A 13353-nucleotide genomic window follows, 5' to 3' on the forward strand; every position below is an offset into this window, starting at 1 on the left:
ACTCCAATGAAGCTGCAGAAACATCTCAAGGATGATCAGGGGAAACAGGATGCACCTGAGCTCAATTTTGAGCTTCATGGCAAAGGCTGTGAATACTTATGGACATGTGCTTTCTCAATTTTTTTCATTTTTAATAAATTTGCAAAAACCTCAAGTAAACTTTTTTCACGTTGTCATTATGGGGTGTTGTGTGTAGAATTCTGAGGAAAAAAATGAATTTAATCCATTTTGGAATAAGGCTGTAAGATAACAAAATGTGGAAAAAGTGATGCGCTGGGAATACTTTCCGGATGCACTGTATGTTTACAAAGAAGAGTCTACGCAGTCCTCTGTGATATGAGCAGGGGTTTTTTGAAGGTATTTCTCCCTCTGGTTGGCATTTTTGGAACTGTTTGGCTCTTACTTGCTTTGGGACTCTTGCGTACGTAAGAAATAATAATTCTTTACATTTACACTTTACACAGTGAGTGGGGAGCCACTTCAATCACCACTAATGTGCAGCATCCGCCTGAATGATGCAATGTCAGCCATTTTTTTTTGTTCTTTATTTCGCCTTATACAATTTCTTGTATTAGGAATTTGTTAGTTTTCGCATACCCCTTGGGGTCCGAGTGCAGGGTCAGCCATTGTACAGCGCCCCTGGAGCAATTACAGGTTAAGGGTCTTACTCAAGGGCCCAGCAGAGTAGGATTTCTTTTGGCAGTGACAGGGATTCGAACCGGCAACCTTCTGGATACCAGCGCAGATCCTTAGCCTCAGAGCCACCACTCCACCCAAATTTTGCACCAGTACGCTCACCTCACATTAACAGTTAGGTGGTAAAGTGATGAGAGAGATAGCCAATTAGAGACAGGGGATGATTAGGAGGCCAGAATGACTACTAGGCTGTGGTGGGCAGTTTAGGTAGGACATCGGGGTACACCCTACTCATTATGAAGGATGCCCAGGGATCTTTTATGACCAAGGAGAGTCAGGACCTCAGTTTTACATCTCATCCATTTTTACAGCCCAGTGTCACCGTCACTGCAGTGGGGCATTGGCATCCACACTCAGACCACAGGGTATGCGCCCCCTGCTGGCCTCACCAACACCTCTTCCAGCAGCAACCCAAGCTTTTCCTGGTTGGTCTCCCATCCAAATACTGGACAGGCCTAATCAGTAGTTTCTGGTATTTCATAATGTTAGTCGTACAAGTCGAATGCGGAAAACTCACGCTATTGGTCCAAGAGATTATGATATGTTAACACCCACCTGAGAGAGGAAACACGGAGCACACGGCCGTTTTCTTGTATGTGGGTGCGGCAATGCGCCGTATCAGCGTGTGCTGCTAACCTCTCTCTCTATAATCGGGGTAAGGGCTTAGCCGCTAATAACACAAGTGAGGCGAGCAGGTCAGCAAAACGAAACCTCAGAAGAAAGACAAAGTCTCTTAGCCGCTAATAACACAAGTGATGTGAGCACGTCGGCAAAATGAATCCTCCTAGGAGAGAGACGCCCAGAGTGGTTCCTTTCAATGACCTGACATCTCTACATTTCAGTTTTTTTGTCTGACAATTTCAATAGTTCCTAGGACCCCGGGCTCTTTACAGCACAGGCTTACCCAGCTAGTGTATACAGTATATATATATGTATATGAAGAGGGCACCGTGGCGGATGTTTGCTGAATGGCAGACCAACCACAAGCGTTGGCTGGTAGGTAACCACCCACACAATTCAGGTCGTCGAGACTCAGACTACGAATGCAATGAATATATTATAATAATAATAATAATAATAATATATATATATATATAAATGTTACGGCCAAAACCCGAAGTTCAGCCAGTTCCCGAAATGGCCAGCCATTTCGCATTTTTGCCGAGAAGTGTGGCCAGAGTCCGAATTACTAGAAATGACTAGAGTATTTACTACTTTAGCCGGCCATTTCACGAAGTGGTGAGAACTCCCTGGCCAAAATTCAATGTGCTGATGTAAGACTGTCCGCTGAAGGTGCGAAGATGCTTAAAAATTTCAGATGCAGATTCAGAAGCGAGTTTTCCATTCTACATGAGAAACTGCTCAAGGCGGGTCTTGTTCAGAAAGCGGACTCCACTTTAGACGGCCTTCCCCTCGTCCAAACACTAACCTTAAAGTCAATAAAATAGGTCCCTGATGTTAAGTCACTATTTTAGGGCTAAAATGGTAACAGAAATGTGAAACTTACTTATATACCTAATCTTAATTATTGTGAAACAACCAAGTGGCGTCCGCTTTCTGAACAAGACCCGCCAAGGCTACACTCGATGCAACTGCACTACTAAGTGCGCAACACATCGCTGTTCATGCCTTTATTCTTCCGACTTAGGCCGATCGTCCCATGTTATTTTGCAAACTGGCTGGACAAATGCCAAAATCAAGGAAAAGATCGGAGATTGGCTGGTCAATTTACAGCGACATTGGCCATTTCTCAATTTGGCCAGACACTTCCCGCTTTGGCCAATTTCAGGTTTTGGCCGTAACATTATATATATATATATATATATATATATATATATATATATATATACAGTATATATATATATATACAGCATACGTGCAGTGCTGGCACTTTAAATAACGCCACCTGAGGCAAGGCACACTTTTAAAATTCCCAAACCATGACCATAGTAGACCTGAGACAATGCAATTAATTCACATACAACTCATATTGTGCTTCACAATTTGGTGGAAAAATGATAAATAAATTATTAAAAGGTATGGGAAAAAATGGAGACATTAGCTTTGAAAGAGGTGAACACACTTGACTGGCTCAGCAGATTCTGAAGGACTCAGACCAGAGCATCTGGCACCAACAGCCATGCCACGTTCAAAGTCCGCTTTCTTGCCCATTCTGATGCTTGGTCTTGCTGAAGTTTACAGTGAGCTGCTGCCATGTGATTGGCTGATTAGATATTTGTGTTAATAGGCAGGTGATCCGGTTGTGGTCACTAGGGGTCGCTGTTGCCCCATGAAACCCACCAGACAGACGTCCAAGACACACTTATAAAAAGCACCAAGAAGAATTTTAATATTTTTCTTCAGATACAGTGCACAAAGCACCACACTCTCCACAATTCTCCAATAATAATAATCAATAATCACAATAATCCTCCACTCCTCCCAGAAGCTCCGTCACTCTACCACCCAACTCCGGCTCTCCTTGTCCTTCACCAGTCCTTTAAAAAGTCCACAACCCCAAAGTGTTCCTCCCGGGTTAAACGCCACATCATCCGTTCTCAAGTTAGCCCGGAAGTACTGCGGGTTTCCGTCCTCGTGACTCCGAAGTACTTCCAGGGTTGGCGTAAGAGTAGGAGTCTCCCTGGTGGCACCCAACAGGGCTGAGGAAACGGACTCCATGTCCCAGGATGCCCTGAGGGAATCCAGGGAACCGTTGCCGTCCGGGGGAGCTGGCACCTAGTGTCCCGGGGGAGGTAGTGCCCTGAAAAGGCTAACCTTCCTCCATGCTTATTTTTCAGGGACGTCCCGGCCGGACTGACACACGGTGTACCTAATAAAGTGGCCGGTGAGTAGATACTTTGCTCCTTTCACCCTTTCCTGCGCAGCACTGTGGTTCAGTTTTAGCCGTTGTTGTAAATGTGCTTTATAATTAAAGTCTGACTTGACTGAGCAGAACTTAAGTGTGGAACAGGTGGATAAAATGAAGGAGTAAATGGCAGCGTGTCCTTTAATAGATCTTGGAAAGAAAAAGGAAAAGAGGAAGAAAGGAGAAGAAGAAGAAGAAGAAGGAAAAAAACACAAGTTTGCATTTGTAACTACTGATCAAAGTAAATCTCCAATGAGATTTTTTAATGAGAGAGTTGTAAAAAGTAGATTAGTCTCATTCTTCATTCCTATAGAGGATGGAGAATTCTGTTCGGTTTCATGGTGGATTTGAAGCGCTCGTTCTGTACCTTTTAACATCTTCACTGTGAAGCAGAATAAGGCCAGGTTAATTAAACCTCGGGGAGCGGACGCATTTGAATATGTCACATAAATAGCGGCGCGTCAGTCGGACAGCAAACCCAGCAGACTGCTGAGCTTCGGAAAAGAAACTTGCGCGCACGCCATAACTTCTCGGCCTGAAATTCGTCTGCGAGTTATTAATGTTTTGTCATTAAGAGTATGATGCTGTAGGACAGTGACTTGAAAAGTGCAAATTTAAATGGGACAAATATTGACAATAGCTCGCTCTTGGGTATTCCGAGAAGAAAAGATGCAAACTATGTTAATTAATGGTAATTAACCACCAGGGTTTTCTTATCCTGGATCCTAAATAAATTGGTCCCTGTGTTGCCGGAGACACCAGTCCTGTGCTAATCCTTTATTATAAAAAGATAAAGGAAAACGACATCATTAGCATAAATTTGATGAGATAAAAAGTTGAATTATTCTTGTTAATTCCTGAACAGATAATTGAACATAAGCCTTTTAAAAGAAAAGATGCAGCAAGCCAAGAGCCTTACAGATTTTTTTTTTTAGTAAAGGAGTCCATTGTTTTTCAGATGGTGCACACAGGAAAATGGAAGAGCAGGACTTACCCACAAGTCCAAGGGAATTCCAGAAAAAAATGATAGCTCGTCGGCGTGAGGGGATTCTGGGAAGAAAAACCAAACAAAAAGGGACGTTAATGGCAAGCGTTTGTGTCATCGGATGACAACTCGCCAGACTCATCCAGCTTTCTTTTTTAATTATATGACGCCACGGGGTAGCGCCCTAAGTTCGTAAACTCTGTTTTTTTCCCCAAATTAATTTGTGAGAAACCCCTTTAATTTTAAATGCGTGTTTTTAGAGGATAAATTAGAATCCCTTAACTAATACCTGCGCCCCTAGTAATAAGCTGCAAGCTGTTTCGCGATTAGTAACACGTAACACAATACAAATATCCATCCGTCCATCCATTCTCCAACACGCTGGATCCAAACTACAGGGTCATGGGGGGTCTGCTGGAGCCAATCCCAGCCAACACCGGGCACAAGGCAGCAAACAAACCCCGGGCAGGGTGCCAACCCACCGCAGACAATACAAATATGTTCCCAAAATATAACCAAATGTATTAACTAAATTGGAAAAATATCTAAAAAGAAATTAAACAAAACTATTTATCGTTAAGTCCAATCAAAATTTCCACAAATTATAGATTATAAAAATTAGAAAACTCACACAAATTGCAGTAAATTGACCCTTCACAAAAAATACTTAAACCTTTGTCACAGGAGGCTGGGGCTGGTACCCAGCAGGGATGCCCAGAAGGACCGGAGGAGAGCTTACTGTGAGACTCGGCCCCCACCACTCCTCCATTCGCACACTGAACACCGGTACCCCACAAGGCTGTGTGCTGAGCCCCCTCCTGTACTCTCTCTACACCCACGACTGCAGTCCGGCCCACAACAACAACAACCTCATTGTCAAGTTTGCCGACGACACCACAGTGGGAGACGAGGCAGCTTACAGAGAGGAGGTCCTGAAGTTGGCAGCCTGGTGTTCAAAGAACCATCTAGCTCTGAACACCAGGAAAACCAAGGAGATCATTGTCGACTTCAGGAGGCACAGCACCGACTTAGCCCTCCTTTACATCAACGGGGAGTGTGTGGAGAGGGTCCATACCTTCTGGTTTCTCGGCGTCCTTATCTCCGCTGACATCAACATCACAGCAGTCATCAAGAAGGCTCAGCAACGGTTACACTTCCTGGGGGTCCTCAGAAAGCACAACCTGGACTCCAGCCTGCTACTGACCTTCTACCGCTCGTCCATGGAGAGCCTGCTGACGTATTCTATCACAGTATGGTACGGCAGCTGCACCATGGCAGACAGGGAGAGGCTTCAGAGAGTAGTAAAGGCAGCACAGAAGATCATCAGCTGCCCTCTCCCCTCCTTGATGGACATTCACACCTCCCGCTGCCTCAGCAGAGCGAAAAACATCATCAAGGACAGCTCCCACCCTGGCTCTGATCTGTTTGACCTGCCGCCCTCAGGGAGGCGCTACAAGTGCATCACAACAAGGACAAACAGACTCGAGAACAGTTTTTTCCCCAAAAGCCATAACCATTCTAAACTCACACGGGCACTGACTACACAGTCTAACTCCCAACCCCTGGACTTCCTTCTATCCATCAACTGTGCAATATCCAATATCTAAATGGTACTGATAATAACTGTGCAATATCTGTATACTGTACAATATCATTACTCTCAGGGTCCAACATCCACTACTCACTGCACATGATCAGCATTATTGTGCAATATTTAAATTATGTGCAATAATCCAATAGTGCAACAGTTATTTATTCTTTCCAGTATTTAAATAATGTGCAATAACTCGATTTAGTTATTATTCTTTCCATTTGTATATAGCGTCTTTTTTGCAACTTTTTGCACCATTTGTTTATCTACTTGTTGTGTTCTACATATATGTCTGCACTGAAGGAGCTGTTTTTAATCTCATTGTACATGTGTATAGTGACAATAAAAGGCATTCTATTCTATTACGCCTCCCCCAGACCACGTGGGGGCGACCGCCCTGGTGGCTTTGGGGACCACGGGAACAGAGCTTTGAAGCTCAACCCTATAGGTTGGTCACCACCAGGGGGCACCCTGATGCCTGCGGAGCTCTGGTTCTCAAGCACTTCTGCCACACCCGGAAGTGCTGGTGGGGGAAGAAGACCAGGGACACCCGGAGTGCTTCCAGATGCGTAGCCACTGGGGAGTGCCGGCAGAGGCTAATCGGGAGGTACCTGCAGCACATCTGGGTGATTACAAAAGGGGCCGGCTCCCTCCATTCAGGGGCTGGAGTCGGGTGGAAGAGGACGGAGCTCGGAGGAGAGGAGTGGAGGCGGACCAGAGAAAGAGAGAAGAGGCATTGTGAGGCCTGGACTTTGGGTTGATTGGTGCTGCAGCACTGGGTTGTGTGTGTGTTTCATTTGTAAATATTATGTAAATAAATGTGTTGTGGTGCTTAAACGATGTCTACCTGTCTGTGTCCGGGCTGTTTCCCCACACCTTATAAATGTACTTAATGACCAGGCCTTTAGTGACCTCTTGGGCACGGCCATCAGCAGTGTGTCTGTCTGCGGAGAGAGTGCCAACTGAGTCGAGAGGTTTACTTACCTTGCAGTGACATTCATGTGACTCTGGTGACTCTTCCTATGAAGTCAGTAGACGGATTGAGAGAGCATGGGGGGGTCATGAGGTCACTGGAACAACAACAACATCATTTATTTCTATAGCACATTTTCATACAAAAAGTAGCTCAAAGTGCTTTACATAATGAAGAAAAGAAAAATAAAAGACAAAATACAAAATTAAAATAAGACAACATTAGTTAACAAAGAAAGGAGTAAGGTCCGATGGCCAGGGTGGACAGAAAAAACAAAAAGAAACTCCAGACGGCTGGAGAGAAAAAAATAAAATCTGCAGGGGTTCCAGGCCACGAGACCACCCAGTCCCCTCTGGGCATTCTACCTAACATAAATGAAATAGTCCTCTTTGTAGTTCGGGTTCTCACGGAGTCACTTGATGCCGATGGTCATACAGACTTCTGGCTTTTAATCCATCCATCATTGTTGGAACATCATGGTGCTTTGGGTAGATGGTGGTGACGCAAGCCACCACCAAAAGGACACCGGAAAAGGAAACAGAAGAGAGAGTAGGGGTTAGTACAGATTTTAGAGCCACCATGAATAGTTATTATAATGAATTAGATATACAGAATATCAGGATTTAAATTACAGTGAAGTTATCAGAAGGCCATGTTACAGTAATGTGTTTTCAGCAGTTTTTTGAAGTGCTCCACTGTATTAGCCTGGCGAATTCCTACTGGCAGGCTATTCCAGATTTTAGGTGCATAACAGCAGAAAGTGGGAACTGGAAAGGGGTATGTGGAGCTCCTGATATCTGCAAAACGATGAAGGTCCAAGTCTTCAGAGTCCTGGTGCTCCTTATGTGGTTGTGAGACATGAACACTATCCAGTGACCCGAGATGAAGACTGGACTCCGTCATGTGTGTTCCTCCGGAAAATCCTTGGGTGCCGCTGGTGTGACTTTGTGTCACTCACGGAGTCCCGAATGAGGCACGTGACCTGCATTGTGAGGGAGCGTCAGTTACGGCACTACGGCCATGTGGCGCATTTCCCCGAGGGTGATCCGGCTCATAAGATTCTCATTGTTGGAGACCCGAGTGGCTGAATCAGGCCAAGGGGTCGCCCACGTAACACCTGGCTGCGGCAGATAGAGGGTCATTTCTGGAGGGTGGGACTGGACCGCGTGTCTGCCTGGGGGGGTTGCCAACTGGGATCCCGAGTTGTTTCATCGTGTAGTGGGTGCGATAACACACTGTACCAGTGCATGCCCCCCAACTTGACTTGACTTGTACTTAATGGTGGGCAGTGTACTTAACCCTTATAAATGCCCTTTTAACTCTTTGCTTTTAGCAGCACTTAAAATATCCCACTGTTAAAGAAAACGCAATAACTAAATCTATAATATGAGCAAAATTAATTACTATAACCTCACTTTAACTTAACAACTTTATGAGCCCACACACACAAGCCGGCAACCACACAAAATTAAAATAATATTAAAACAAACCCCACCTTCGTTGCAGGCCTGGTCGACGCTTTGGTGGCCAAAAACGTTAAGGCCCGTTCACTCTAAGGCCGGGTTTATACTTCACGCGACGCGACGCCTGCTCCAGCGGACGCTCCTGCTACACAAGTGTTGTGTTGTTTATACCTGTGCGTGTACTTTACGTAAATCTGGAGGAATCCAGCAGGTGGCAGTGTGAGATATCATCACGGTGAGTACAGGTTCGGCTTCGCTGTGCTATGAATTGCCTGAAACACCCATTAAATTCCGAGGACACCTTACCGCAATATCTCTGAAAAGGATGTTTAATGATTAAATCCATCAATCCAGGGATGTGCCCATTCCAGCTAGTATTGGGCACAAGGCTGAAACAATCCCTGGACGGGGCATCAGCTCATCGCAAGGTGAATACAAGCACTCACACACACACTGGTGTCATTTTAGTTTCTTTGGATGGAAACCGGAGCCCACTGTGGAAACCCAGCAGGAAAACACGAGAACTCCAGGCAGGGAATACCAGCGACGTGACTCCCTACGAGACAGTAGTGTTACTGCTCTGCCACCGTGTCACCCCCCTGTGTGTCATTATTAAAACGAAATTATCGATTTATCTGTAAAATGTAACATACATACTTCAATGCATTTCATCATGAAAGTGATATCAAGTATAAATCTAAGGATTCTAAATGTGCAGAGAGTTGGAATATCAGACATGTAATGTGCTCAATTTGGTGATCCATTGCTGTTTGCCACTGCTGTCAGGTCACGAGGAAGCCCCAGGAAAAAAGGACGGCACAGAAGACAGTATGTGAGACTTTTAAAATGTATCGTGTTGTAACACTTTTGCTTCACCACTTTGAACCATTCATCAAACATCGAAGCGCGCACATCAATCCCGGAGGATCCTCAAAGCGGCTTTCTGTCACGTGTAGACAGTAATCAGAGACTCTGACGTCACATTCCAACTTTTAGCACACTGCGTCTCCCGACTTTTTGTTGGTACTGCAACTCGTGCACGCGTCGTTTTAATTTCTGAGGACGAGTCAAATGAACGCTGGGAACGTGTGGCAGCCATGATGTGTGTGTCCTCCACAGCTCTGCCCAGACGTAGCAGTGAAACAGGACAAAAAAATAAAAAATCAATTAAAAAAAAATGTAATTTGTATTGAGAAGAATTTATATTGACAGCTTTCATATCCGAGGGCCTCTTGATATATAATATTTTTGGTTTTGCCATCAGGGGTGAGGACATATCGGTTTCTTGGGGAAGTAACAAGGGAGAAAGCGACGTAAAGCTGACCACGCGAGAAGCCTGGTGAGTTAAGATCAACCGCGGCCAACTCGAGGGTCTGTCCTGTTAATTGACATTGCAAAGCAAAGCTTCACCGGGGACGGTAAAAGGGCCTGTCCGTCACGATTTTGGGGGGGGTATGGGATATTAAAACCCTCTCGCCAATGCCACATCCTGTGTTGATCATCGCCCCTATGAAGTTGTTCTGAAGCTGACAGACCCGGAGACGGGTACCACTGCAAAAGGTTTGGGTGGGCTCAGGTTTCTCAAAAGTTGTGGGGTGGCATGCCCAGAGGATTAATTTAATTTAAAAATTCTGTAGGATAACAAACTGAATCGTTGTGTTCTAAAACGGTATTTATTAAAATGCATGTCTGAGACAGCGGGTCAAATAATTTGAGCACCAACTGATTTAATTTTATGCCTCAGCCGCTCTCTCAGATTCCCACAAATAAATCGCTGCCACAAGCGAACTCTGATACTTAGACGGATGAGAGAAGTCGCGAAATCAACCGGAATGGTCAAGCAAATTCTAGAAAAAGTAGTTCTCTTGTGAAAAGTGGACAGACAGACAGACAGACATTGGATTTTATAAATATACAGTGCATCCGGAAAGTATTCACAGCACATCACTTTTTCCCCATTTTGTTATGTTACAGCCTTATTCCAAAATGGATTAAATTCATTTTTTTCCTCAGAATTCTACACACAACACCCCATAATGACAACGTGAAAAAAGTTTACTTGAGATTTTTGCAAATTTATTAAAAATAAAAAGACTGAGAAATCCCATGTCCATAAGTATTCACAGCCTTTGCCATGAAGCTCGAAATTGAGCTAAGGTGCATCCTGTTTCCCCTGATCATCCTTGAGATGTTTCTGCAGCTTCATTGGAGTCCACCTGTGGTAAATTCAGTTGACTGGACATGATTTGGAAAGGCACACACCTGTCTATAGAAGGTCCCACAGTTGACAGTTCATGTCAGAGCACAAACCAAGCATGAAGTCAAAGGAATTGTCTGTAGACCTCCGAGACAGGATTGTCTCCAGGCACAAATCTGGGGAAGGTTACAGAAAAATTTCTGCTGCTTTGAAGGTCCCAATGAGCACAGTGGCCTCCATCATCCGTAAGTGGAAGAAGTTCGAAACCACCAGGACTCTTCCTAGAGCTGGCCGGCCGTCTAAACTGAGCAATCGGGGGAGAAGGGCCTTAGTCAGGGAGGTGACCAAGAACCTGATGGTCACTCTGTCAGAGCTCCAGAGGTCCTCTGTGGAGAGAGGAGAACCTTCCAGATGGACAACTCTGCAGCAATCAGGCCTGTATGGTACAGTGGCCAGACGGAAGCCACTCCTTAGTAAAAGGCACATGGCAGCCCATCTGGAGTTTGTCAAAAGGCACCTGAAGGACTCTCAGACCATGAGAAAGAAAATTCTCTGGTCTGATGAGACAAAGATTGAACTCTTTGGTGTGAATGCCAGGCGTCACGTTTGGAGGAAACCAGGCACCGCTCATCACCAGGCCAATTCCATCCCTACAGTAAAGCATGGCGGTGGCAGCATCATGCTGTGGGGACTGGGAGACTAGTCAGGATAAAGGGAAAGATGACTGCAGCAATGTACAGAGACATCCTGGATGAAAACCTGCTCCAGAGCGCTCTTGACCTCAGACTGTGGTGACGGTTCATCTTTCAGCAGGACAACGACCCTAAGCACACAGCCAAGATATCAAAGGAGTGGCTTCAGGACAACTCTGTGAATGTCCTTGAGTGGCCCGGCCAGAGCCCAGACTTGAATCCGATTGAACATCTCTGGAGAGATCTTAAAATGGCTGTGCACCGACGCTTCCCATCCAACCTGATGGAGCTTGAGAGGTGCTGCAAAGAGGAATGGGTGAAACTGGCCAAGGATAGGTGTGCCAAGCTTGTGGCATCCTATTCAACAAGACTTGAGGCTGGAATTGCTGCCAAAGGGGCATCGACAAAGTATTGAGCAAAGGCTGTGAATACTTATGGACATGGGATTTCTCAGTTTTTTTTTATTTTTAATAAATTTGCAAAAACCTCAAGTAAACTTTTTTCATGTTGTCATTATGGGGTGTTGTGTGCAGAATTCTGAGGAAAAAAATGAATTTAATCCATTTTGGAATAAGGCTGTAACATAACAAAATGTGGAAAAATTGATGCGCTGTGAATACTTTCTGGATGCACTGTAGAACAATATTAATTTATAGAGAAGATCTTTCTTTCTTTCAGGAGGAATCGAAGCATTACGCACATCCGAATCTGATCCTTGGAGAGTCGCAGTCAGGGCGGCTGATGGAATGATCCTTACGGATGACACTGCAGTTGTGACCCGCTGGGCTGGCTACTTTAAGCAGTTGTTCAAAGCTGATCCTCCGGTCAGGACGTTGGATATCTCTGGGTCTGTGGTTCCTGAGGCTGATCCTCCAATTAGCTGTGAACCCCCCCAGTCTCACTGAGATGGCACAGGTGGTGAACCAGCTGAGAGGAGGAAAGGCTGCAGGGATCTGTGGTCTCCGGGGTGAACTTCTCCAGGCTGGTGGTAATGCTGTCCTCCTGGCATTGCAAGCAATCTTTGCTTCCATTTGGGAGACTGGCATCATTCCAACTGACTGGAAAACAGGACTTGTCGTCCTTATCTGGAAAGGGAAGGGTGATCACCTGGATTGGTGCAACTACAGGGAGGTAACACTGCTCTCGGTACCAGGTAAGGTCCTCGCTAGGGTCGTCCTCAATAGGATCCGTGATCATTTGCTCACCTACCAGCTAACCGGAACAGTCTGGTTTTATGCCTAAGAAGTCTACCATAGACCACATCCTGGCACTGAGAGTTCTCATGGAGCACAAATGTGAATATCGGGAGAGTTTCTTTGCAGCCTTTGTCGATTTTCGTAAAGCTTTCAACTCAGTTGATCGAGCGGTCCTGTGGGACATCCTGAGGGTTTGCGGGATCCCCTTGGGGTTGCTGGATATCATGGCTGGCCTGTACACTGGTACTGGGAGTGCTGTGAAGAGTGGAGGCAGGACCTCTGTGTTTTTCCTAGTTGATTCTGGGGTTCGTCAGTGGTGTGTTCTGCTCCTACTTTGTTCAATACTTGTATGGACTGGGTGTTGGGCAAGGTCGGGGGTCCAGCAGCTGTGGGGCATCTGTTGGTGAAGAAAGATGCATGGATCTTGACTTTCCTGATGATGCTGTGATCTTCGCGGAGTCAATGGAGGCTCTGATTGGGGCTCTCGAGAGACTAAGTGAGGGGTCCGAGTGTCTGGGCTTGCGAGTGTCCTGATAAAAACATCCAGTCCTTTAATGACCTCTTGGGCACGGCCATCAGCAGTGTGTCTGTCTGCAGAGAGAGTGTCAACCTCGTCGAGAGGTTTACTTACCTTGGCAGTGACATTCAAGTCTCTGGTGACTCTTCCTATGAAGTCAGTAGACGGATTGGGAGA

Source organism: Erpetoichthys calabaricus, chromosome 7 (assembly GCF_900747795.2).
Source record: "Erpetoichthys calabaricus chromosome 7, fErpCal1.3, whole genome shotgun sequence".
Taxonomy (NCBI): Eukaryota; Metazoa; Chordata; class Cladistia; order Polypteriformes; family Polypteridae; genus Erpetoichthys; species Erpetoichthys calabaricus.